Source organism: Schistocerca piceifrons, chromosome 1 (genome assembly GCF_021461385.2).
Source record: "Schistocerca piceifrons isolate TAMUIC-IGC-003096 chromosome 1, iqSchPice1.1, whole genome shotgun sequence".
NCBI lineage: Eukaryota > Metazoa > Arthropoda > Insecta > Orthoptera > Acrididae > Schistocerca > Schistocerca piceifrons.
This window is the reverse complement of record NC_060138.1, coordinates 791,692,069-791,716,885: the sequence shown is the minus strand read 5'-3', so window position 1 is coordinate 791,716,885 and position 24,817 is coordinate 791,692,069.

Genomic DNA, 24,817 nt, shown 5'->3' with positions numbered 1-24,817 from the left:
GACCGTGAAAATCGCAAGTTCCATCCTCTACTAATTCCTTCCATAAGAATTAACTAACTTTTTTTCGATTATCTAAACATATTATTGCGAATACACCTTCTTAAAACTAATGCTATACTATATTGTTTATTTTTATTAACACACACTGATAGTGATAAACCTAAGACTATTATTATCAGCGAATGCCTCCATTGGACAACGATAAGCAGGCAATTTTCAATCTTTCTTAAGAGTCTTCTTATTTTCCCAATATTTCTTCATTTTCTCCCAAATGGCCTTCTTTCTTTCTTAGGTCCCCTTTGATCGGTGTGGTTTTGGTTCCATCTCTGGAGTAAACTTCCACTTGTCACTTTTGCTTCTGAAATGTGCCTCTGTCTGATGTGTTTGTTATGTCAATTTTTCTTTTGTCAAGTCCTTCTTAACTTCAGTTACCCAGGATACTGATGCTTTAAGTGATGTCACATAGTGTAACATACGCTTAGTTAGCCTGTTTCCGTGTAATCTGTCTAGGTGTCCATAGAACTTCATTCGTCTCTTTCTGATGTGAATTTCGTTGTTTCATACTTTTTCTCGATAGCTCTCAGTCTGTATCCATCTTGTGTGTATTGTGTGGTCCCAGAACTTTTCTGATAATCTTTCTCTGTACTTTCATAATTTCTTGTAAGTCTAGTTTTAGATTCAATGAAACTGTTTCACTTGCTTCTGTGACTGCCGGTCTGATTACTGTGTTGTAGTGTCTGATTTTAGTTCCTTTTGACAGACACTTTTTCTTATCCAAATTTTGAACAAGTCCAGAAACTTTATTGATTTTATGCAGTCTGTTTTTGATCTTTCTTTGAGTCCTGTTGGTTGAATAATTTCACCGACATACTTAAAGTGATTGAGTCTGTAGAATTCAGGATAATTTGTTTTAAATTTCAGAGTATCTAACATGGAACAGGTGAACTCAGTCTTGTCAAAGGAGATTTACAGTCCTACCTTCCCTATACGTTCTTCGAGGATCCCGATTTGCTTTACTACTGTTTCTTCAGTGTCGATTAGAATCGCTAGGTCATATGCAAACACTAAATTTAGAACGTTCAATTTTCCTGGAGCTCCTCCTACTTAAGTTGGCTACCAAAAGTTTTGTTTCCTTAGTTCTGTTTCCCATTCTTTCATTACATTGTCTAACACAATGTTGAATAACAATGGCGAGATCCTATGCCTTTGTCTTACTCCTGTTTTAACTAAGAATGGTTCCGAAATTTCATTTGTGAATGTAATTTTTGATTTGGTTTCTGTCAGTGTTTGGTCAATCAGCTTCCCCGTGTTGGTGTCCAGTCCACGTTCTTCTGACTCTATAGAATCGTATGCTTTTTAGAAAATCAGCGAATGTGCAGACTATTGGTTTCGAACTGGTTGCTTTCATTTTTAAAAGAGTTTTAAGATTAAAGAACTGTTCCGGGCACGATCTATTACGTCGAAAGCTTGTTTGATAATCTGAAATTGTATGTTCCAATTTTCCTTGTGGCCGCTTTAGGAGACACACAAATAAAATTTCGTAAGCGACCGGCAGAGGTAAAATACTTCTTTAGTTTTTACATCTGATCTCTATCCCTTTTTGTGCATTGGATGAATTAGTGCAGATTTGCAATCCAGCGAAATATTTTCTGACTGCCAAATTTCTTGGATGATTTGAGTGATCTCTTTTAAGAAGCTTCGACAAAGGGTCTTCAGTAGCTCAGCTACAATTCCATCTTCTCCCTTCGACTTATTATTTTTGAGATTTTTAATGTGTCTATAAATTTCTTGTGGAGTTGGCGGTAGTGGAGTTTCATTCGTGTCTCTTCTGTTTGTAATCTGGGGAACCTCGTACTTGGTTGTGAACAGTTTAGAATTTGTGAGAAATATTTGGCCAATTCTTGACAATTTTCTTAGTTAGTTAGTGCCAATTTTCCATTTTGTTTCCTGAAACAGAGATTTCGTGGAGTGCGTTCTTTGGTTTCATTTGCAAACGTTTTGTAAAAGTCATGTGTTTTGTAGCACCTAAAGTCTTCTCCAGTGGATTTTAGCTGTTCATTGAGATGTTTTCTTTTAGTTTCTCTAAATGCTTTAGCTGTTTGTTTTTTGACTTCAAAAATTTTCTGTTGTGTGGGTTCTCATCTGTCACAATTGTAGTTCAAGAAGGCTCGTTGTCTCTCTTTTATTGCATTATCACAATTCCACCATGACTGTTTGGATTTTTTGTTTAATGGGATCACTTCTCTTGTTTTCTATCTAATTTTAGTTTGAAAATCTCTCGAGTTGTTTGTAGGTTGTTTTTCCCATACTTCTGTAATTTCTGATTATTGGAATTACCGCTGTTTTCTTTCGGAGTTTCCTTTTTGGTGTGAATTTAATTGTGTCTCTTGTGAGATAGTGGTCAGAATATACATTTGTCTCTCTGTGGACTCGATCTCAGGACATTGCAACATGGTCTACTTGGAATTCACCTTGTTGAAGGACTGGGAATCGCCACGATTTTTGTATCTTAGTGTTCCTTCAAAGTACTGTCGACATGATTTTTAGATTGTTTCGTTGGCACAACTCTATGTGTCTGACGCTGTTCTTGTTCGTGAATCTGTGCGCAGGGCAACTGCCGACTGTTTTTTATATTTCCTCTCTTTGCCAGTTTCTGCGTTGAAATCACCGAGAAGACTTTTTACCTACTGATTCGGAATTTTGGGCATTTAAATTTCTAGTGGTCCCAAAATTTCCTGTATTCTCAGGTTCTTTTTTGTTGTTAATGTTAGTAGGTGCATGAACATTAATACTGGGTATGTTTCGTTCGTGTGTTTAATTCACACGGTCATTAGTCAATTGCTAATTTGATTTACTCTGTAACAGAGTCAAGGATGTCCTTATTCACAGTAAAGGCCATGCCAAACAATGCAGCTCGTTTGAATATTTTCTTGCCTGTTTTGCCTTTAAAGATATGGTAGTTGTTGTAGCCCGTCGTTTCCAAATCAGTGAATCTAGTCTTTTAAGCGCAAGGATTTGAATTTTCTGTCTGTTCAGTTCTGTAGTAAGATTCTATAATTTGACAGTTTGAATGAGGGTTTGGATGTTAAAAGTGCTAATATGTGTGTAAGATTATTCTATTTAGAAGAAACTATGTTTTTGAATTCACAGGATATGTGGGGAAAGGAACACCTTGGAACTGCTATCCACAACGTGCTAATAATTTAAACTGGCTAATAACATATTACAAATCTATAATCTGTCACACACAAGAAAAATGTATGTAATTACATTTCAGTTACTGGCTGTTCATTAAAACTTTTAATCAACAGTCATACATAAAAAATGTATAAAATACACTAATTGCTTTCTACGATGTGGTGATTAAGTAAACTGGACATTTACCTCTCAGCTAGAATATGTCATGTCAAAATGTGGGTACAATCAGGGCAGACCAGTCCACCAGTCCAGTAAGCCGCTCACCAAGCTGATCTGCCCTGACCCCCTCGCCAGTGTGTGGGAAACTGACTTACTGTCGAGTCCGTGATCTGTGTGCACCGGTTCCACGAGCGAGTGAGCTATTATCTACTTAGTCAGACCATTACCCGGCAGCCCAAATTCCATCAGTACTGGGTGCAATTCTACACTCTTTGCTGGAGATACGGCAGGTCGACACTCACAGGTAGTTGTCAGTCACCACACGTAGCTGAATGGGTCGCAGATGGGTATGGAGTGGCTTCAGCCATGCTCTCGCCTACAACGGACGTTTTGCCTACAGGGCTGATCCGATTAATTTGCTGCCATTGTCCCTGGCCACCACCCCTCTCGTTCTGTGAAGTTTGCAAGATGCGTTCAACTACACCGAGAAAATGTAAATGTTCCAGCCCACTCACCACTCCTTCTTGATCGGCGTTCGTTAAACTCACTAGTTGTTCCCTAACCTCCTCCGGCAACTTGATAGCTTGAGGGTTATTAATGTTGGCACTGCTTGTCTCCCCTCACCTTTTGTAGAAAACATGTAAGAAATTAATATAATTATCATGCTCTACCCAGCACCGACGGAGAATCCAATTAATTTAATATACTTGTTTGCGGGGCCATCATACACAGCAGCTATTATACTGAGTCATTAACGTTTCTTCCGTCTTTTGCATTAAGCTTAAGATGGAAAAACGAAATTCAAAATTAGTTACTAAGTAATTTAATTTCACAAGGTTTTGGTTGATTAACGAGTCTCTTGGTTGTGACAGAGCTGTCAAGACTATGCGACATGGAAGACAGGAGGAAGGTTTCGAACATGGCCAGTGTAGCTCCTAGAAGAATGTCCTTATCGTAGACAACTCCTCCATTTAGACTGGAAGATTTAAAGCCTTAGGTCACCTTGTTCAGAACCTCAAGATTGGCACTCCCATCACCTGTGACTACCAAGCTAAGTGAAATTATCCGTATTCTCTGTCTTCTTCCTCTATAAAATTAGGTTACGTGAAGTGGGTGCTCTAACCATTTCCAACGCTAATGGCTTATTTCTGTTTACAGTCATCCAAAACTCTTTGAAGCTGGTGTTATTACTGCTATTGTTAAATAACACAATGTTTAATGTTTCCACAACACCTCTTAAGACATTTTATTTTACTTTCTTCATATAACCGATTCTGAAGGCCACAAATGAAGTAATAGACTTAGTTTTAATGTATGGACTCCTGTCAGAGGTTGAAACTAATAGAAAACACTCCTCTTGCAGCGTCTGACAATCCCCTCGACACTTTCCCTTTTGTTAAATCAACCCATAGGGAAACGCTCTGCTCTACTTTGGATCTTGTTCGTACAGATCCTAGACTGACAAGCAATATTCAAGTATTGGCCTAACGAGTGATTTGTACGCTATTACCTTTGTGGGTGATCTACATTTCCTGAGGACTTTTCCAAAGAACGTGTGTGGCACGTTCCTTACCTGCGAATAGCTAACGTGATCTTTCCAGTTCTAATCGCTCCGTACTCGTACTCCTACCTGAGTGGTCACCACTGCCACCAGACAGCCAACCCGAATTCGATTCCCGGCAGCGTAGGAGGTTTTTCTGCGCTCAGAAACTGGGTGTTGGGTTGTCTTCATCATCTCAGTGTGGTGTCAACTGAAAAACCTGCAGACTTCCCCAGGTGGGGACTCCCGCCCATCAATGCCATACGATCATTTCATTTCATTATGGGTTTGACTACTTCCAGTGATTGTTTAGAAATCGTGTAATTATAGCGGTAATTGTTTTGTCTGTCTATTTGTGCCAATACATAAATTTGTTTATGTTGAAGGGGAACTGCCAATCCCATCACCAAGAGCGGAGCCTCCGCTGCTCTTCCTGTGTTGCGCTACAACTTTCTAGCATCGCAACTTCTCTGTATATTACAGCACCGTCCCTAAAAGCCTAATGGGATTTCCGTCGTTTTCCACCACTTCATTTAATATATTGTGAAAAGTAATGGTGCAGAAGAGTTCCTTGTGTTAACCAGAAGTTACTCTTACGTATGAAGACCACTCTCCATCCATAATGACATGATGTGTTCTGTTTGCTAGCAGCTCTTCAATCGAGCCACATAGCCGGCCTCATATTCCGTAAGCTCGCATTATGTTTTTTACACGGCGATGTGGAACTGTATCGAACGCCTTCCGGAAGCCTAGGAGGACGAATCTACCTGAGCGCCTGTATCTACTACTTTCTGGGTCTTGCGGTCGAACAAAGCGAACTGGATTTCATACGATCGTTGTTTTCGGAACCCACTTTGATTCCTGCAGAGGAAATTTTCTCTGTCCAGAAATGTCACGATACGCGAAAATGAAACATGTTCCAAAACTCTGCGTTAGACCGACGTCACAGACACAGATCTATAGTTTACGCCTCTGTTCGACGACCCTTCAGAAACAGGAATGGCTTGCGCTTTTTTCCCAGCTATTAGCAACTCTTTGCACTCCAACGAACTACGCTACACTGCTTCTAGAAGAGAACCAAATTCCTTTGCTTACTCTATGTAAACCCTTATGGCTTCACGTCAGGTCCACTGGTTTTATATTAAAAGAAAAAATAGATTTTCTTTACAATACAAGGATAATGTTCGGCAAAAGAAGAACCTGCAGCGGTGTGTACTCTTGTGTCAGTTTCGAATTGCGCTTCTTGTATCATTTACACACATGTATTAAATAGGACGAAAGTTACGATTTTCGTTGTTGCTTCTAATTCATTCATTGTGTACAGGTACAACTGATGATGGACCGAGTATTCCGTAATCGGTTATGTATGTTGCATAAATAATCAACGTGAATATAGCGCAGTGTGATGAAAAGTTGTTATCTTTCACATGTTCAAAACCTTGCAATAGCTGTTATTGAAAACACAATAATGGTACGAAATCTCCCCTCGTTTATCGCTTACATGTTTCCATGTATCAGGCGCTTGTGTGGGTGGGGGCAGCCTGGGAAGGGAGAGGAGCTAGGCGCGCCGTGTGGCCGCTTCGCCTCAAGGAATCCCGGTATTGTTCTGCGCGCGCAGCCCGCACACAATGGTAATACCCCGACCACAGCTATGAATACGTATCTGCGACTTCTCCCTGGCGCATCGGATTGTCGCTTTTATTGAAGAAACCGGCTGCGGCGTAGCCTGCGCGTTTCGCGTCCCATACTTCCTGTTTTGTTCCTCCGCAGAATGTTCCTAAAATAACTCCAGTTCAAAGTTTCTACATGCTAAAAGGAAGAACATTCAATTATTTTAAATATTCGCACTTTCAGTCTATGCTATAGCATGCCAGGTGACAGCACGAGCTCACGTTGCAAAAAGACGCCACACTTAAAAAATGGGATTGTTAGGTACTACAATACAGTTCACATAATGGAGAAACCGTGATAAGCGTTCAGGATTAATTGTTGTCAAAAGTAGTGGAGGAACAACACAACGATCCCATCACTCTCATAACTATTCAAAATTCACAAAACACGGAACTGATTTTCTTGTATATCTACATCTACATAACAACTGTGCAACTCACAATCAAGTGCCCAGCAAAGCTACTTCTTTATCGTTCCGCTCTCGAATGATACGCGGGAAAATGAGCACTTAAATCTTTTTGTGCGAGCTATGATTTCTCTTATTTTACTTTAATGATTATATCTTCCTATGTAGGTAAAAGCCAACAAAATATTTTAGTAATCGGAGGAAAAAGTAGATAAATTTTACGAGAAGATCCTGGCGCAACGGAAAACGCTTTTGTTTTAAAGATTGCCATCCGAATGTCCGTCGTACTCTCCCCCCTATTTCGCTATAAAACAAAACGAGCTGCCCATATCTGAACATTTTCGATGTCCGTCAGTCCCAGCTCATGTGGATTCCACACCGCACAACAATACTGCAGAATGGGAAGTACAAACGTGCTGTAGGCGGTCGCCTTAGTAGAACAGTTGCATTTTCTTTGTGTTCAGCCAATAAATCGTAGTTTACGGTTTCATTTACCCACAACATTATCTGTATGATCATTTCAACGTAAGTTATTCGTAATTGTAATCCCTAAATATTTACCTAAATTTGCACCCTTCATATTTATACGACTTATCGTGTGACTAAAATTTAGCGGATTTGGTTTAGTTCTCATTCACACTTTTCATTATTAACAGTGAATTCCCTTATTCGCACCAGAGAAATATTTCGTCTAAATCGTTTTGCAGTTGGTTTTGATCATCTGATGACTTCACGAGACGGTAATGATAGCATCGTGTGCAGACAGTGTAAGAGGGCTGCTCGGATTGTCTCCTATGTCATTTGTATACGTTAGCAACATCAGACGTTCAATGACGCTTCCTTGGGGAACGATAGATATTACTTTCGTTTTACTCGATGACACTCAGGTAGTTATTACGAACTGCAACCTATCTGACAGGAACACAAATCCAGTCACGAAACTGAGGTGATACTCTATAGGCGCGCAATTTGATTAGAAGTCGCTTGTGAGGAGCTATGTTAAAAGGCTTCTGTCTATCTACAAATTTGGTAAGAGTCTGACGTTCCCTGTCGATAACGTTCATTACTTGGTGAGAATAAAGAGCTAATTGTGTTTCACAAGAACAATATTTTCTGAGCTTTTTGTCAGTAATTCGTAATGTTCGACTACAAGCTATATTCCAAAATTCTACTGCAAATCGACGTTACTGATATGGATGTGTAGTTAAGCTGATTACTTCTATTTCCTTTCCGGAACAATTTTCCAATCTTTAGGGTCGGATCTTTCGACGAGCGAGCGGTTGCATATGATTGCTAAGGGATGATTGCGGAAAGGAACCTGACTGGTATGCGGTCTGGATTGGTGGCGTAGTTTTATCAGGTGATTTAAGTTGCTTTCCTACACTGAGGATATATACTTTCAAGTGGATCTTGTTAGCTCTAGTTATAGATCCGAATTCTGTAATATTTACTCCAGTGCCGTCAGTGACATTACCATTTTTGTGGCACAGTGAACGTACTAATTGCTTTTTTCCGCTGGTTATTTCACATATGATCAGAGTCTCTTTGCGTTTTCCACCATATTTCGAGACAGAGTTTCGCTGTGGAAACTATTAAGAGAACCTTGCATTGAAGTTCGCGCTAAATTTCGAGTTCCTGTAAAACTTCGCCAATCTTGGGAATTTTGTGTTCTTTTCAATTTAACATGCTTTTTTCGTTGCTTACTCAACAGTGTTCTGACCTATTTTGTATCCACTGGGCGTCAGTACAACCTCTTGTCAATTTAATTCAGACCACGTCTGGTCTACGCTTACACAGATCAGAACGAGCGGGGATTGTCTCTTTAAAAGGCGTCAAGTGAATTTCTTCCTTTTTTTTTCTTTTACTAGATGTACTTTGCGTTTAATTTAGGATGTTATAGTGTTCATTACCGCAATAGCAACCTTGTGGTCACTAATCCCTGTGTCCATCGTGATTCTCCCTATACTTTTGCCAATATATCGAGGGCAGATTGAAGTCACTTCCAACTGTAGTTCTACAAGTGTGGTTCCTGTCTGAAATGAGGCTCAGGTTTTCTTTGAACTGTTCAGCAACTGTATCATCTGAGTCGAGAGGGGGGGGGGGGGGAGGGTCGACACAAGCAACCAATTATTATTTTATACCGGATTTCAAGTATAGTCTGTACCCATGGTAACTCACAAAACTATGTATTTCAGTTTCACTAAATGGTAAATTACTTCTGACAGCAATACACACTCCAACTGAATGTGATGTATTGTTTTTGAACACTGTTCGGTCAATTGTCAAAATCTCGGCTGAACTTTTTTCTGGCTTAGCCAGTTTTCTCCACCTTTAACGATTTGAGGTTCAGTGTTTTCTATTGGCGCTTAGAGCTCTGGTTCTTTCCCAATGCAGCTACGACAGTTTATAACTATAATACCGATTGTTACTAAGTCTGCCTTCCTGTGTTTGCCCTGCACTCTTTCGGACTGATGTCCTTCCTGTAGTTCTCGAGACCTTCTAACCTAAAAAATCACCCATCCACTCCACAAAGTACCCGCTGCTCGTGTAGCTGCGTACAGTGTGTAGTGGACCCCTGACATATTAAGCAGAATCCGGAAACCCACCACCCATTCTTGTAAGTAGAGGAATTTACAGCCTACACAATCGCAGAACCAACTGAGCCTCTGATACAGACCCTCCACTCGTCTCTGTCGACGGTGCTACAGATGATGAGCTCCACCTTCATCTCGCAGAGCAAGTCTGGCACTAGAAGGAGATTTTCACTCTGCAGCGGAGTGTGCACTGATATGAAACTTCCTGACAGATTAAAACTGTGTGCCGGACCGAGACTCGAAATCGGGACCTTTGCCTTTCGCGGGCAAGTGCTCTACCACCTGAGCTACCCAAGCACGACTCATGTCCCGTTTCATATCAGCGCACACTCCGCTACTGAGTGAAAATCTCATTCTGGAAACATCCCCCAGGCTGTGGCTAAGCCATGTCTCCACAATATCCATTCTTTCAGAGGTGCTAGTTCTGCAAGGTTCGCAGGAGAGATTCTGTAAAGTTTGGAAGGTAGGAGACGAGGTACTGGCAGAAGTAAAGGTGTGAGGACGGGGCGTGAGTCGTGCTTGGGTAGCTCAGATGGTACAGCACTTGCCCGCGAAAGGCAAAGGTCCTGAGTTCGAGCATCGGTACGGCACACAGTTTTAATCAAGCCTGGCACTCTTTAGCACTTCAGCTAGCTGCCTGCAATCAGAGAGAATCTTTTCCAGTCCAAAGCGACGCACATCACTGGTACTGACATGAGCCACTACCTACGTTAGCTGCATCCTATGCTCTTCATGGCAACTGTACACACCATTCCCACATCTGAGTTGACTAATCCCAGTATACACACAGAGTGCACACTGGATTCCTTCTCCTCCTTGGCTGCCAAATCCCTAAGTGTCACCATCAAGCACCTAACATAGCTACCAGTACTTCTACAGTCTGTGAATTCCCAGTTCTTGATTGCCGAGAGGCTTCTCTGGAACAGGACAAGCGAGTGCATTTGTCTCAGGGACTTCGTCAACAGCAGATAGTACCCAAAACCTGTTCATCGCGTGAATCAGGGAGGGACTCTCGTCGGCCCCTTCGGAAATCTTTCGCTACCTGCCACGCCTCGGAAGGGCCCCCTACTCGACCACCGATAAGGGGTCAACCTCAGTGTAGGCAATATCTGAGGTGGCCACAGTAGTGGACCAATCAGGGGACACGTGGGATATGCTCGACGTCTATCGGTCAGACTCCGACATCCGCCCCTCCCCCCCCCCCCCCACCCTGCCATCACAGTGATGTGCGCTGGCAGCAGTGTCAAGCTGTGTGGCTGAAGCCAACAACACCTGGAGATGTGAGTAAAGGATCAGCAGCTCACCTCACATGTGAACACAGTAATCACAGCTTCTATCCAAACTAAAGATGGCGAAAATATAATCTCGACGCTTGATAAGTGCGTAAATATACCTGCTAAATAAACAAACATGCATGAAGTTAACGAGTTTAAACTGCAGATCACAGATGAAGTTGAAATAGGTCACTTCTTACGAGAAGCTATTTCAATCTCACAGACAGAGGCGGTGTCCATTGATGTGTTCCTGCATTAACGAAAGCTGGCACTCAATAAAATCAGTCTCACCAGTTCGGAAATACTGAAGGAATTTCGTTTCGAGCAGCTGTGAACTACACCTCACGTTTGTGTAGCAGCGCCACCCTCCTCCCATTGCCAGAATCCTACACTGTCGAGTCACATTATACAACCACCTGTCAAAAGCCTGAATAACCACCTTTTGCAGCACAAGACGTGCAAGAAGACGGTCAGTGAGGTTATGGATGATATCTAGGTTATAAATGTTTTCTCTACTGTGTGTATATACTGTGCTACTCAAAATTTTATTTTAATACACGTCTTTTTGTCAAGGGAAATTATGAATTTCACATTTTGCTATAATACATGTTTGGATGAAGTAGTAGGTATAAAATGTTCATTGTACCAAATAATTCTTCATAAAAATGTAAGTCTACAACCTGGTAAATTGTATGAATAATATGCAATAAATTGGTGTTTGTCCAAATTTGTTTACTGTTTTACAAAACGCAAATGAAACTGCACCTGTCTGAATGACGGGTTGCTCCCTCTAGGCTGACCAAAATCTTCGGTCCTTTTAGTGTTGATCTAACCTTTTTTAATTAGAATCCTGAAATTCAGAGGCACATAGCAGTCATGTCGTACATAAAGTGCTGCACCGCCAACACCAGTCCTTATTGCATTTCCAACTCATGACTTACTTCTGTCCAAAGAAATAGCTGAAGCGTACTGAGAAACCTATATAATGATTGTAGTAATGGCTTAGTAAGACTGAAATCCTTTTTGAAGCAGAAAATTTTGTAATGCTACATATGATTGATGCAAGGTACAAAGCGCACACACTAAGATGAAAGTAATAGAATTTTTGGAACAGTGGCATGGGATTACAAATGAACTTCGTAGACTTATATACAAATTATATTATTATTTCATCTAAAGCGTGGTCATGGTCACAACGCAGCATAAAATCACCCGTTCATGAAAGATGGGGCACAAAAGCCCACAAGAGAAAAATTTAAGCTACAAGACTTTCACGTGCATTAGAGAACGTCGGATACCGTTTACTCTACACTAGTCTGATGAATTCAGTGGCTCTACGATTCGGATGGACTACTGTGAACGCAATTTGTACTGTGCCTCGAAAGTGATCATCTCACCGAACAACGAAAGTTAAATTCGTATATGGAAAAACGCATGTCAAAGATCTACAAATGCAGCAAATATTCTAGTTTGCAAAACTTGTAGACGACAGTAATTTTCGCAAGATGTGTAACAACTCACTGACATACCTCGGTAAAACTTGAATTTTGCATAGAAATAACTGCTACAGTATAGTACATAAGGTAACGAAGAAATGCGCAAAGTGATTAACAGAAATAACACTTTTGCTCAAAGACAATAATTATATTGAATTCACGGCGATTCATGATGGTCCCTTGGACATTCCAAATGTGGACATGGTTCTCAATAGGTTGTGTGATCACCACTGACATCAGTACTTGCCCTGCAACGTGCTCCCATGTCGACTACAAGTTTGATAAGGACATTCTGCGGTTGGGCCTTCGGTTTCTTCACCATTCCGATCGACAACTACTGGATGGTCGTTGGTGCATGTGGACATGCTGTGATACGTCTCGCCAACTCACCTGACAGGTGGTCAATGGGATTTAAATCGTTGAATTTGATAGGTTAGTGCATCGGTCTAATATCCTCCCATTTCAATGGCTCTTTCACCTGCACAGTACGGTACCGTCGCCCATTTTTATCCATAAAACTGATGTAAGCGCCGAATGCACCCCTGAAAAGATGCACCTGCTGAAGGAGTACAGTGTCACAACAACTCTGACCATTGAATATTTAAAGATTTGGAAGTCAGTATGCCCATCAATATCATGCCTCCCCACATCATAGCACATCGACCGCCAAAACGATCATATTCGATAGTGTTCCTGGGTGAAGTGTGGACCCCCACCTCTCATCATATTAGGCAGGTATATCCAGAATCACTACTCGGACTCAATCTGCTCTCCTCCTAGAAGATCAAGTGTCGCCATTGCTCATTGGTCCATTCCCTATGCTCTTGGCACTATCACAAACGGTTATGCCATCGTGCTAGTATCAACGGAACACAACTTCCTGGGCGCAAGAAAAGGAGACCACTCCCTCACAGTCGTGGCATTGTGGAATGTGAGATAGCATACCTTGCAGTCCTGTTACATTAGGTTGCAATTGCACCCACTGATTGACATCGGTCCCTTCTTGCCTGTTGCACAATGTAGCAGTCATCTGCTCCAGTAGTTGAGCCTGGCTGATCATCTCCTCTCCTTCGGGCACCAGTGCTTGTACTTTAGAACACTCCCTATGCATGCAAAAGAATGCTGTGAACAGTACCCAACTCCTGGGTTGCACATCTCGTACTTCGTCTTTTCCATACTTTCCTTGATGACTCTTTCTCGCGTGAAGTCATCCAGATGTTGTCTCTGGGCCACTTTGTAATGAGAATCACCACTACAGTGCATTGTAAATGCTCACTGACTGATAGCCACTGTCTTTTACCGTTCCTTCAATTACCTCTTGTTGTGGGGAAAACCCTAGCGCTATAGTCAAGCTAGTAGTGGGACAAAGTGAGCATCACAACACATTGAATTGTTGCCAAATTTATTCAAGATGGCGCATCCATGCTAAGCAAAACAACAAGAGGTGCAAGCCCCCTCCATGAAAAACACGACCAAACCATAACACCACCACCTCCGAATTTTACTGTTGGCACTACACACGCTGGCAGATTACGTTGACTGTGCATTCGCCATACTTACTCCCTGCCATCGGATCGCCACATTGTGTACCGTGATTCGTCATTCCACACAACGTTTTTCCACTGTTCAATGGTCCAATGTTTATGCTCCTTACACCAAGCGAAGCGTCGTTTGGCACTTACCGACGTGATGTGTGCCTTATGAGCAGCTGCTTGACCATGATATCCTAGTTTTCTCACCTACCTCCTAACTGTCATAGTACTTGCAGTAGATGCTGATGCAGTTTGGAATTTCTGTGTGATGGTCTGGATAGATGTCTGACTATTACACATTACGACCCTCGTCTTCTGTTGGTGGTCTTAAGTCAACAGATGAAATCGGCCTGTACGCTTTTGTGTTGTACGTGTCCCTTCACGTTTCCACTTCACTATCACATCGGAAACACACACAATTACCTGACCACGTTCGAAGTCCTCGAGTTCCGTGGTGCTCCCCATTCTGCTCTCTCACGATGTCTAATGACTACTGAGGTCGCTGACATGGACTACCTGGCAGTAGGTGGCAGCACTATGCACCTAATATGAAAAGTGTATGTTTTTGGGGGTATCCGGATACTTTTGATCACACAGTATACATAACTTGAAGATGTCACAGGAACTAAATGTACCACTGTACATAGAGAGTGCGAAGCCTTTGCAGATGATAAGAATATTTAAACAGTTTTCGATGTAATTACGTATTTTATTCCGAGGCATACCACCATCACTACACTTGCACACTACCTCTAAAAAAGGATCGCAACACACTTGTGAAACAGTGCCAGAGACACTTCGAGCGTTTTTGTGGGAAATACCACAGCCTTCCCTTGTCGTTGAGTATGAGCTGCTTCAATAATTACTAAACCCAATTCAACATGTCTCTAAATCACTTTCAAAGACCGATGCACAGTAACTGGCTTCGGTTTTGCGATGTATACCGCCACACTTAAACACAGACTTTAAAAAATATCGTGACGCATTTGTGATACCTGCCTGAGACACTTCTCACACTTTTGTGGGAAATAGGTCCCGAAACCAATATCAGCAGCAATGTCTAGTTTTACATGCCAGAGTGACGATATTTGGAAGTCAAAACAATCATCTCTGTAACTCTAAAAACAGGACGCTCACTACTTTTCGAGTCTTAGCTGCTTGTTTAAATGCGCTGCCAGACAGAGAAAAATTTCTGAGTCCTACAGCAGCAATATGCGTAGGAAGGAGAATATGATAAGAAGTTGACATGGCAGCAGTGGGCACAGGAAAATACTTATTCCTCTTCCACAGCACTAAGACGGCTGGAATATACTGTTTCAACGTGGTGACCATCAAATGTAGTGGAATATGGCGGGTCATAAACCTGGGTGTTCAAATGGTTCAAATGGCTCTGAGCACTATGGGACTTAACATCTTAGGTCATCAGTCCCCTAGAACTTAGAACTACTTAAACCTAACTAACCTATGGACATCACACAACACCCAGCCAAAACCTGAGGGTGTCCCCAACGTTATCGGTCGGCAATCGACTTCCAACATGCTACTCCAGGCGTGTGTAAAATCAATGTGCGCAACGGAAAATAATAAACGCTAAAATGAAGATTTAACCCTGTCTGACTAGGCCCTGAAGCAGATCTTAGGATCTTTTAATTCTATAAATTACAATCTGAGCATAAATGAATGATGATGTCAACTAATCCTGCTAAATGATAAACGTTGTTCCTGCTTATATATTTATTGTAGACTGAAGAAAACCTTTATATTACAAAGTTTATGTTTCATAAGTAAAATTACCAATCAATTGCCCAACTCCGCTCCTTATTATGAATGCGCGGTCTAATGTCAATAACGCGAAATAACTGACATTATCTATGTACCAAACACTAGAAGACACTACTTTCAAACATGAGCTGTGGTGGTGTGGAACCTCAATGGAAATAAACTAAGGTGATCACAGCTATTCAGCTTTTATAGCCCTAATAGGCCGAAGCAATTTGCGATATCACCGTATGTACTGCATCCAGTGTGTCAAAGTGATGGTTCTCGTACTCGTCTCCGACGATGAAAGACCGCCAGCCACAAATAAACTTACGGTAGAAGGCAGTCCTCTGACTAATATACTCTAATACTGTCTTCTCCTCTCTGTGTTCTACAGACGAGAAACACAAACTCCTAGCCACAAGGACGGATTTCAGATAAAGTCTCAGCGTAACCGCTCAACAACGACCTCCAACCTGGAGGTGAAATCCAGAATCGTATAGGTTCGCAACAGTACATTGCCTAACCGTTCTAACTATAAACTCTCCTGAGAGCGAAGACAACAAGTCCGTCTGTACCAACAAAGCTGATATCGAGTGACCGTCACACCCGGGCTCTCACAACGGAAGACCACGTCTCTCCACCACTGGCCTCCCAGCAAGACTCGGCTCCCCACCATCGTAATTCCGAAAACGAATCATATTCCCGAAACCACGGCATATTCTCCCTTTCTCCAGATTTTTCCAAGTGCCGACAATCATATTTTAGTCTTTTGTCGTCCAGCGCGGAAAGTTTGCGAGGAAAAACCTATACTCGTACAATGGTACGCTTCTGAGTAAAACTCCTTAGAAATAACCCAGTGTAGGGAAGCAGACTACTCATGCTGTAGTAAATTCACATTAGTCTTTCCATTGTGTGCCAGCCAGTCCGCTGTAACTAGCTCTGACGTCATAAATGTTGCGCAATACATTAAAAATCAAGCAAATAACCTAAAACATTTCTAGCATGTCAGGAGTAATACTAAATTAATATGTGTTGAATATCAGTTCGATAACTTTAACCATTTTCGAAATTTGAACGTTTTTCTGTAAAAATCATTGGCGCAACAGAAAAGAGCTAGAGTGTTAAAATTTTATATTTAGATTCATCTTTCATAATAATTTAATAAAAACAGTACTTTGGATTTCATAAATTAAAATTTTAGTGGAAATTCATGATTTTCTCGTTTTCGTCTTAAAACTTAGGAAGCAAGATAGATTAAGTAGGCTAATAAATAAGGCTAGGAAGTTTATATTTAAGTAGAATGGAGATCCACTATCACCATAAGGATGTGAGAAGTTTCATTTGAATATCTATAAAACTATAGCTATAGCGTATCTCCAAAGGGCCAGTTCAGAGCTCGTCTACTGCGTGCAGTGTAATTAAATTAATTCTCTCGCCCAAAATATTTAACTTAGCCACGTCAAACTTTTATCATGATTACTTACCTGTGTGCTGAATGGACATTTAAATTAAGAGCTTCATCAGCCATCAGCAAAAGAAGCTATGATTTATTCGGTAACCTAATGTGGTGCATTACTAGCCCAGCGGCTAGTCGGGAGAGCCGATTTGATCAGGCGTTCCCTTAGCCGTCCGCACCGCGGCTTTATATATAAGAACGCTGCGCGACGAAGCAAGGCCCCAGTTCTCTCCAGACGCTGAATAGCACGTCATCTGTGTTGGGAGTCGCGTCGCGTCGCGTCGCGTCGGTATCATTGCTACAAACAGCCTCGGATGCCGTATTAAGTTACTCGAGATACGCGTAACCATGAAATCATTTGCGAGTGAAGTATTAATTCTGGGTTGACTTTAATTATCGATCTTCAGTTTGCGTATTGTCGTATTTTCACGTGCCATCGCGGGACAAACATTCTACCTTTATTTAGCGCGGCGTTTGATGAACCTAATCATCAAATTATGGCGAGCATTCATTTAAACATTTAATTTGGACATTTATAGTTGCATTAGACTCTGAACTGCTCTGTTAGATTGTGTGGATTCTTTTGTTTTCATCTGTGACTTCCAGAATACAGAACGTTTTCTCACGACCGTTTTTGATTATAAATCCCAGACAATCTCCTAATTCATCAGAGCTATAAGCTGTAACTATAAGTGTATTCTCAGATGAAGTGGGCACTAGGAATTCTAATTACAGGCTTCACGTTTTGCTAATCACTTTCTGGTTGCCAATATTGTAGTTAGAGAGCCAGTGTTGAGAATGGCAAGCAACAGCATAAATAATAGGAACATTTATATAACAATTAATTCCACCTGCCGCCCGTCATATGCTTAATCGGCCGTGAAGTGTTTCTACATTCAAACATTTATGCAACAGTAAATAATAATTCCACCAGCCACCCCACATATGGTGCATCGGCCGGGAAATAAACTGAGTAAAAGTGAAAGTGATTTTTAAATATTCGGATTCGCGAGTGAAATGCGAAACGCAACTGAGCATAGAACAGTGAATGTGTTACGTGCGTATGTGGACGACGCAATTGGATTAACAACGCCTCTGGATTGACGGAGCTGGCACTGAGTCTAGCGGCGCTGCCGGCATCGAGAGAAGCCAGTTTCGCCTCACCGCAGTCATTCGCCGGAACCACGCCTGCAGTTGCGGGCCACGCAAACACACAACAGCCGTCGGAGTGCCGTCTGCAATTCAGCGAGCTGCGTCGCATCAGTAATCCTGGTACACCACGCCGGCAACGCCATACGTCGTGCAGAAGGAACTAAGTTAAGTGAAAAGCTGTTAAAAATTTTACTAACCTGCACTAAAAGACTGTCGGTGATGGAACCGCCAAAAGACACTGAGGTTAAACTTAAATCAGAACCTATGTCTGTTGAGGGGACTGTAAATCCAGACAACGGTTCAAGTGTAAATATGCATGAAAGTAGTAATGTTAAAGTGAAATATGAAGTATTGTCTCCTGGCAGTAGTGTAAAAAGGGGCAATGATTCAATAATAGAGACCCCTGTAGTAAAGCAGAAATTGTAAATTTATTGGATGATAGTTTATCTGATGAGTTAAAAACGAAACAGTCATCAGAGACAGTAGAGTTTAAAAAGGATAAGTTAGATATGACTGATCAACCAGAAGTTTCATTTAGTTTTGATGATTCTGGTGTTGGAGCTAGTTTTTCGTCACCTGAGTGTGAAAAGAAACCAGCTAGTGAGCAACCCAAAGATACTGGGGCTGTTGATTTAAATGTTATATTACAAGCAATAGCTGCCAGTAATGCAAAAATGACAGCTGAATTAAAGTCTGAAATAAGTGAACAGGTCAAAAGCAGTAATGCTGAATTAAAGTCTGAAATAACTGAGGTCAAAAGCAGTAATGCTGAATTAAAGTATGAGATTGTGGCCAGCCAAACCAATTTTAATAAACGGTTTGAGGCAATGGACAATAAATTAGAATCCAATAATGCTGAATTAAAGTATGAGATTATGGCCAGCCAAACTAATTTTAGTTAACGATTGGAGGTAATGGACGATACCTTCAAGGCTGGTTGCAATAAGTTGAAAGAGGATCTAGACAGTTTGAATTATAAAATTGATTACAATCATGAGGATATTAAGAAAAAGGTTGCTCAACAGTTTTCTGAAATGTATAAAACAGTAAAATCCGAAGTTGCTGAGGTTCGCAGAGACTTCCAAATGGAAGATGCGAAGCTGGAGCACAAGTTAACAGAAAAGATCGAGGCGGAATCTGAACTGTGCTCAGATAGGTTTAAAGATGTTAATATAAAAGTAAACATATGTCAAGCAGACGTAGATGCAATCAAAACTTATACTACTCATATTGTGCAAAGAGTAGATAATGTTGAAATGAAAGTAGAAAATATTAGTACTAACATTGCTAACATTGAGAGTAAAGTAGCTTCAGTAACTTCTGGTAATGGGAGTATACAACAAGTTGTAGCTGCAAACGCCGCTTTTATCGGGTGTCGGCAGTTCTTGCGGTTCGATCCAGATAAAAATATCCACCCGCTAGATTTCTGGAACGAGTTTGAAGATGTGATTCCACCAACTTGGTCTGAACGAGAGAAAATCTCATTTATTAGAAGCCATTTAGCAGGTGACGCCATGCGTTGGTCAGCTGATGTTATGTTGAAGTGTAAAACATTAGCGGAGTTTAAAACAGCTTTCATTAATGAGTATTGGTCTAGTAATATGCAAAATGAAGTGTTGAGAGAATTTTGGGGTGGAAAACGCTTCAATGCAGGCAAGGAATCAATTAAAGAGTTTGCTAGGTCATGGATCTCACGTTTGTCACATTTGGCGGAAAAGCTAAATCCGGAAATGATTATACTAGGTCTTGAAGCCAAACTGCCATGGTATTGGCAAACTAGAATTATATCTGCCCCTAGAGACAATCTGGATCGTTTCATTGAATATTTGGATCGTGTAGAACGTGTTGCTGCCAATGAGGAGCAAGCACGTAATAACAGAAATGCTAATAACAATAGTAGTAATTTTAGGAACGAGCAAAATGGCAATGTAAACATCAGAACAGTAGGTGTTCGCCATCCTAAGAGAGGTAGGAATTGTAGAAATAATTATCAGAACCAACAATAGCATCCAAATGACAGTAATTTTGTTCCAAATAAAATTATGCAGGTAAACCACAGTACGGAAAGCAATGCTGTGCCAGTTAACTATAATGGAAATAAAGGAAACAGTAGTAGGCCGAGGCAGGAAAACTAGTTCCCGTCTATGAGGACACTGGCGCTCACCAGGCGGTTACTTTTCCTAAGCCAGTAATTACAATAATTGGTAAGACAGATCAGAATGCTCAAACTGAACATGTGGATGAAGTGTCGGTAGCATCTAAGGATACAACAGAAATATTAGATCACTCACAGTATTTGATAGATACCGTGTTAGAGACGCTTTCTAAATGGGAAGAGAAAGAGAAGGTGCAGCAGTGTAATGATAGGGAAGAGCTACAAAATACTGAATTGTCAGGTGAAGAAGCAGAAGAAATTCATGCTTATATTTACGATGAGGATGATGTGCTTTTATCTAAAGTGCCTGTGCAGGATGTTGATACTGTACTAATAGATTTAGGACAGGAGATAAGTGAGAATGTAGAGGGTAGCCTGTTGGGGGTCGATGAGCCCAGTAGCTGTGACCAGTTGTCACTTGAGAAGGAACCCGACCATAACAGTGAAAGTGGTTTAGCTGTAACTAGTATTATGCCCGGTCTGGAGGCGCAGAATCGCTCAGACTACAGTAATTTGGGTCATGTTCAGCAAACTAAATGTAATGAAGTCGTGCAGTGTTTCGATTTGAAATTAACAGACCGACTGGAAAAGGCAGCTGAAAATGTAATTAAGGAAACCCCTACTCACTGTGATCTAAATGTAATGAAGACAGATGTCGATCACTTTAGTTGGAGACAAATCCAAAAGGAACTATTGGATGAGTTTGAGGAACCACCTGTACAACCTAGAATAAGCTACCCTTTAATAATAGTGAATGTGTTGGGTATCAGTGTACGTTGTCTCTTAGACAGTGGAAGTGAAGTGAGTGCGATATCTCAGTCCTTCTTTGATGCATTATCTATTAAAGTCAAGCTTACAGTAATGAGGGTATCAGGACTAAGAATAATTGGTGCTACTGGTAAGGTGTCAAAAACAGTAAAGCAAGAAGCTTTGCTGCCCTTTAACATTAATGGTAATTTAATTGATCATCCATGTTTAATTGTAAACAATCTCAGTATTGAGGTTTTAATTGGCATAGATTTCTTGTCGAAATATCAGAGTGTTGTTGACTTTGAAAGAAGCCAGTTAAGAATGGTCTTGCCAATAACCGGAGTAATTACAGTACCTTTTAGTGATAACCATGTAGTAACTAATGATGAAACTTGGGAGCTGCCTATACGAGTTCTGAAAAATAGGAGATATTGGGACGAAGGTGTTAATCTTAGTACAAGTAAACTAATCACAGAAGAAGAAGCGATTATTTTGGATAAAATAGAAACTAAATTGCAGGAAATCGATAAAATTTCAGCTAATCAGAAGAAATAAATGAGACAGGTTCTAAAAAGGCAGCATAAGGTATTTTCAGATCGACGTGGCGTGGTCAAAGGTTATGAATGAATGCTGTAGGGAGGAGGTTGTTCTGTAACCTCTACACAGTGTGGCAGCTGTGCAGTCCCAGCTGTGTGAGATCTTCTTTCCCGTTTCAGGTCTCACTCACTCTTCATCTTTTCTATTCACCTAAAATTTCGACCTTCTTTCCAACACATTAAATTTTCCATCATGGCTATCAAGCCATTAGTTCTGTAACCATTCTATCCACCGATTAGTGAAGAAAATACCTAATATGACACACCCAACAGTGACATAAACAACAGAGAGGTATGATGTAATTAAGATACAAATGTATTTGAGTAACAAGTATCTATAGAACCCTGGTAATATTGTAAGTACAGAGTGTTGTTGTATTGGAAATGATCCACCAATAGTAATTTAATAAGGTATACAAATTCGTTTACAAGCAGGATCTGAAGTGGCAGTGAAACCTATTGTATGCTGTAGGGCTAACTGAATAATAGTAAAAGAGATTGCTTAGTGTTATGGAAAATTATGCAGATAAGTTGTAAGAATAAACTCACCTTGTGTAGCAAGGAATGGCAGTGTAATAGAATTAAACAGTGTTTATGGTTGAGACGTGAAGGACACGTCCCTGAAGTATTTATAAGGTTGGAGCTGGCCAATATTTTGGTGTAGTGTGTGACAGGACCCACCTGCACGTATTGAGGTAATGAGTTGGAGGCGTGAATGCAACCATAGGTACCCTTATGTTAGATGAGACAGAGCAGCTCATGGTGTCCTATAGGTTTAAGGAATTTAGCATTACGCTCGTCCATAATTACTTAATGCATTTTAGTGGTAGGTCGAGAGAGACTACCTGAGGTTTCAGCGTCCGATCGAGTGGAAATGGATTGCCACGTGAGCAAACTGATCAGCTGCAATACACTATAGATATGGAATAAATGTGCTATCCTATGCTTTAAATGTTAATAGAGTGAGTGTTAAATAAGTACATACACTAGCAATATAATTGAATAACATAATGACAGACGTGAAACATTATTTATAGCTCAGCATAAATACACTTCGATGAAGTAACTACACAACTGCAGATGTGGAACTGACAAAGTAGCAGAGGACCAATAAATGAGGTTTTGTAGTCAACTAAACGTAGTATGTTTTGAACACTCAGAACTATACTATTACCAAAAGTTACTCACATGTACAAAGAAGCTGAGAAAACTACTAATCAAAAATACTCATACTATCTCTAAGAATAAGGTAATCAGAGATGAGTCAGTTAAGTAAATGAAATACGAATGTATCAAGAATGTACCGAGCATTGGTTCAGTGTTCCGGCCCAGAAATAATATATTGAAATTAAATAGGATTCATGATTGTATGCCTTGAGCATAAATTTTCTCCAGTACGTGACTAACGGCATTTTTAGCCATTTGTTTACCGATTTTATGACAATTAAGTAACCACGGAGTAATATTGAAAAAGTTCTGTTAACTTTGTTCCAGCAAAATATTGAAGGATAAAATGTATATATCCCCATTTCATTGTGACCCACCCTCAGATAATAAGTGAACAGAGTCTGAGGCACTCTTTTTGTTTGTTCTACAGGACAAACCAGATAATGGCAGCCTGGTAGCTGCGTGAAAACGTGGAGTGACTTGGACACAACTCAGTGACCCCTCCCCTTCCCCATGTAATTTAGAGTGAACGTAAAGGACGCACACCGTAACAACTTCCACTCCTCTACCCTTGTGAATGGAAGTGTAGAACGCCAGCCAAAGCGGCTACAACCACGTGTGTAAAAATTATTTGTGAAATTTTCTTTCAGGTTTAGAAAAGACTGCTAAGAGATCTGTTTATGTATCTTGAATAACTTATTTCATTGAATTTGTGTATGTAAAAATGTATTTAATGGATTTAAGATTCTCATAATTTTACGTATTTTTATGTGTTTTCTTTTTTTTTTTTTTGTCTAAGGCAATATGTATGCCAAAGTGTTTCATTGACTGTGCTTAAATTTTGAGGGATAATGTTGCTTAAGAAGCAGTGAACATGCCCGCAATTTAAATAATTAATGTAGGTAATCAGTTTTCTTTTAATGCTTCTACATGTTTACATTTCAATTTTAAATTTTCATAGGAAGTTAAGCTGTACTCTTGCTTCCCTTTTTGTAATTAAATTTTTTTTTCGTTCATTAACATTCATAAACAAAAAGTTTAAGTAGAGGGTGATGTAGGGAAGCAGCCTACTCATGCTGTAGTAAATTCACATTAGTCTTTCCATTTTGTGCCAGCCAGTCCGCTGTAACTAGCTCTGACGTCATAAATGTTGCGCAATACATTAAAAATCAAGCAAATAACCTAAAACATTTCTAGCATGTCAGGAGTAATACTAAATTAATATGTGTTGAATATCAGTTCGATAACTTTAACCATTTTCGAAATTTGAACGTTTTTCTGTAAAAATCATTGGCGCAACAGAAAAGAGCTAGAGTGTTAAAATTTTATATTTAGATTCATCTTTCATAATAATTTAATAAAAACAGTACTTTGGATTTCATAAATTAAAATTTTAGTGGAAATTCATGATTTTCTCGTTTTCGTCTTAAAACTTAGGAAGCAAGATAGATTAAGTAGGCTAATAAATAAGGCTAGGATGTTTATATTTAAGTAGAATGGAGATCCGCCATCACCATAAGGATGTGGGAAGTTTCATTTGAATATCTATAAAACTATAGCTATAGCGTATCTCCAAAGGGCCAGTTCAGAGCTCATCTACTGCGTGCAGTGTAATTAAATTAGTTCTCTCGCCCAAAATATTTAACTTAGCCACGTCAAACTTTTATCATGATTACTTACCTGTGTGCTGAATGCACATTTAAATTAAGAGCTTCATCAGCCATCAGCAAAAGAAGCTATGATTTATTCGGTAACCTAATGTGGTGCATTACTAGCCCAGCGGCTAGTCGGGAGAGCCGATTTGATCAGGCGTTCCCTTAGCCATCCGCACCGCGGCTTTATATATAAGAACGCTGCGCGAAGAAGCAAGGCCCCAGTTCTCTCCAGACGCTGAATAGCACGTCATCTGT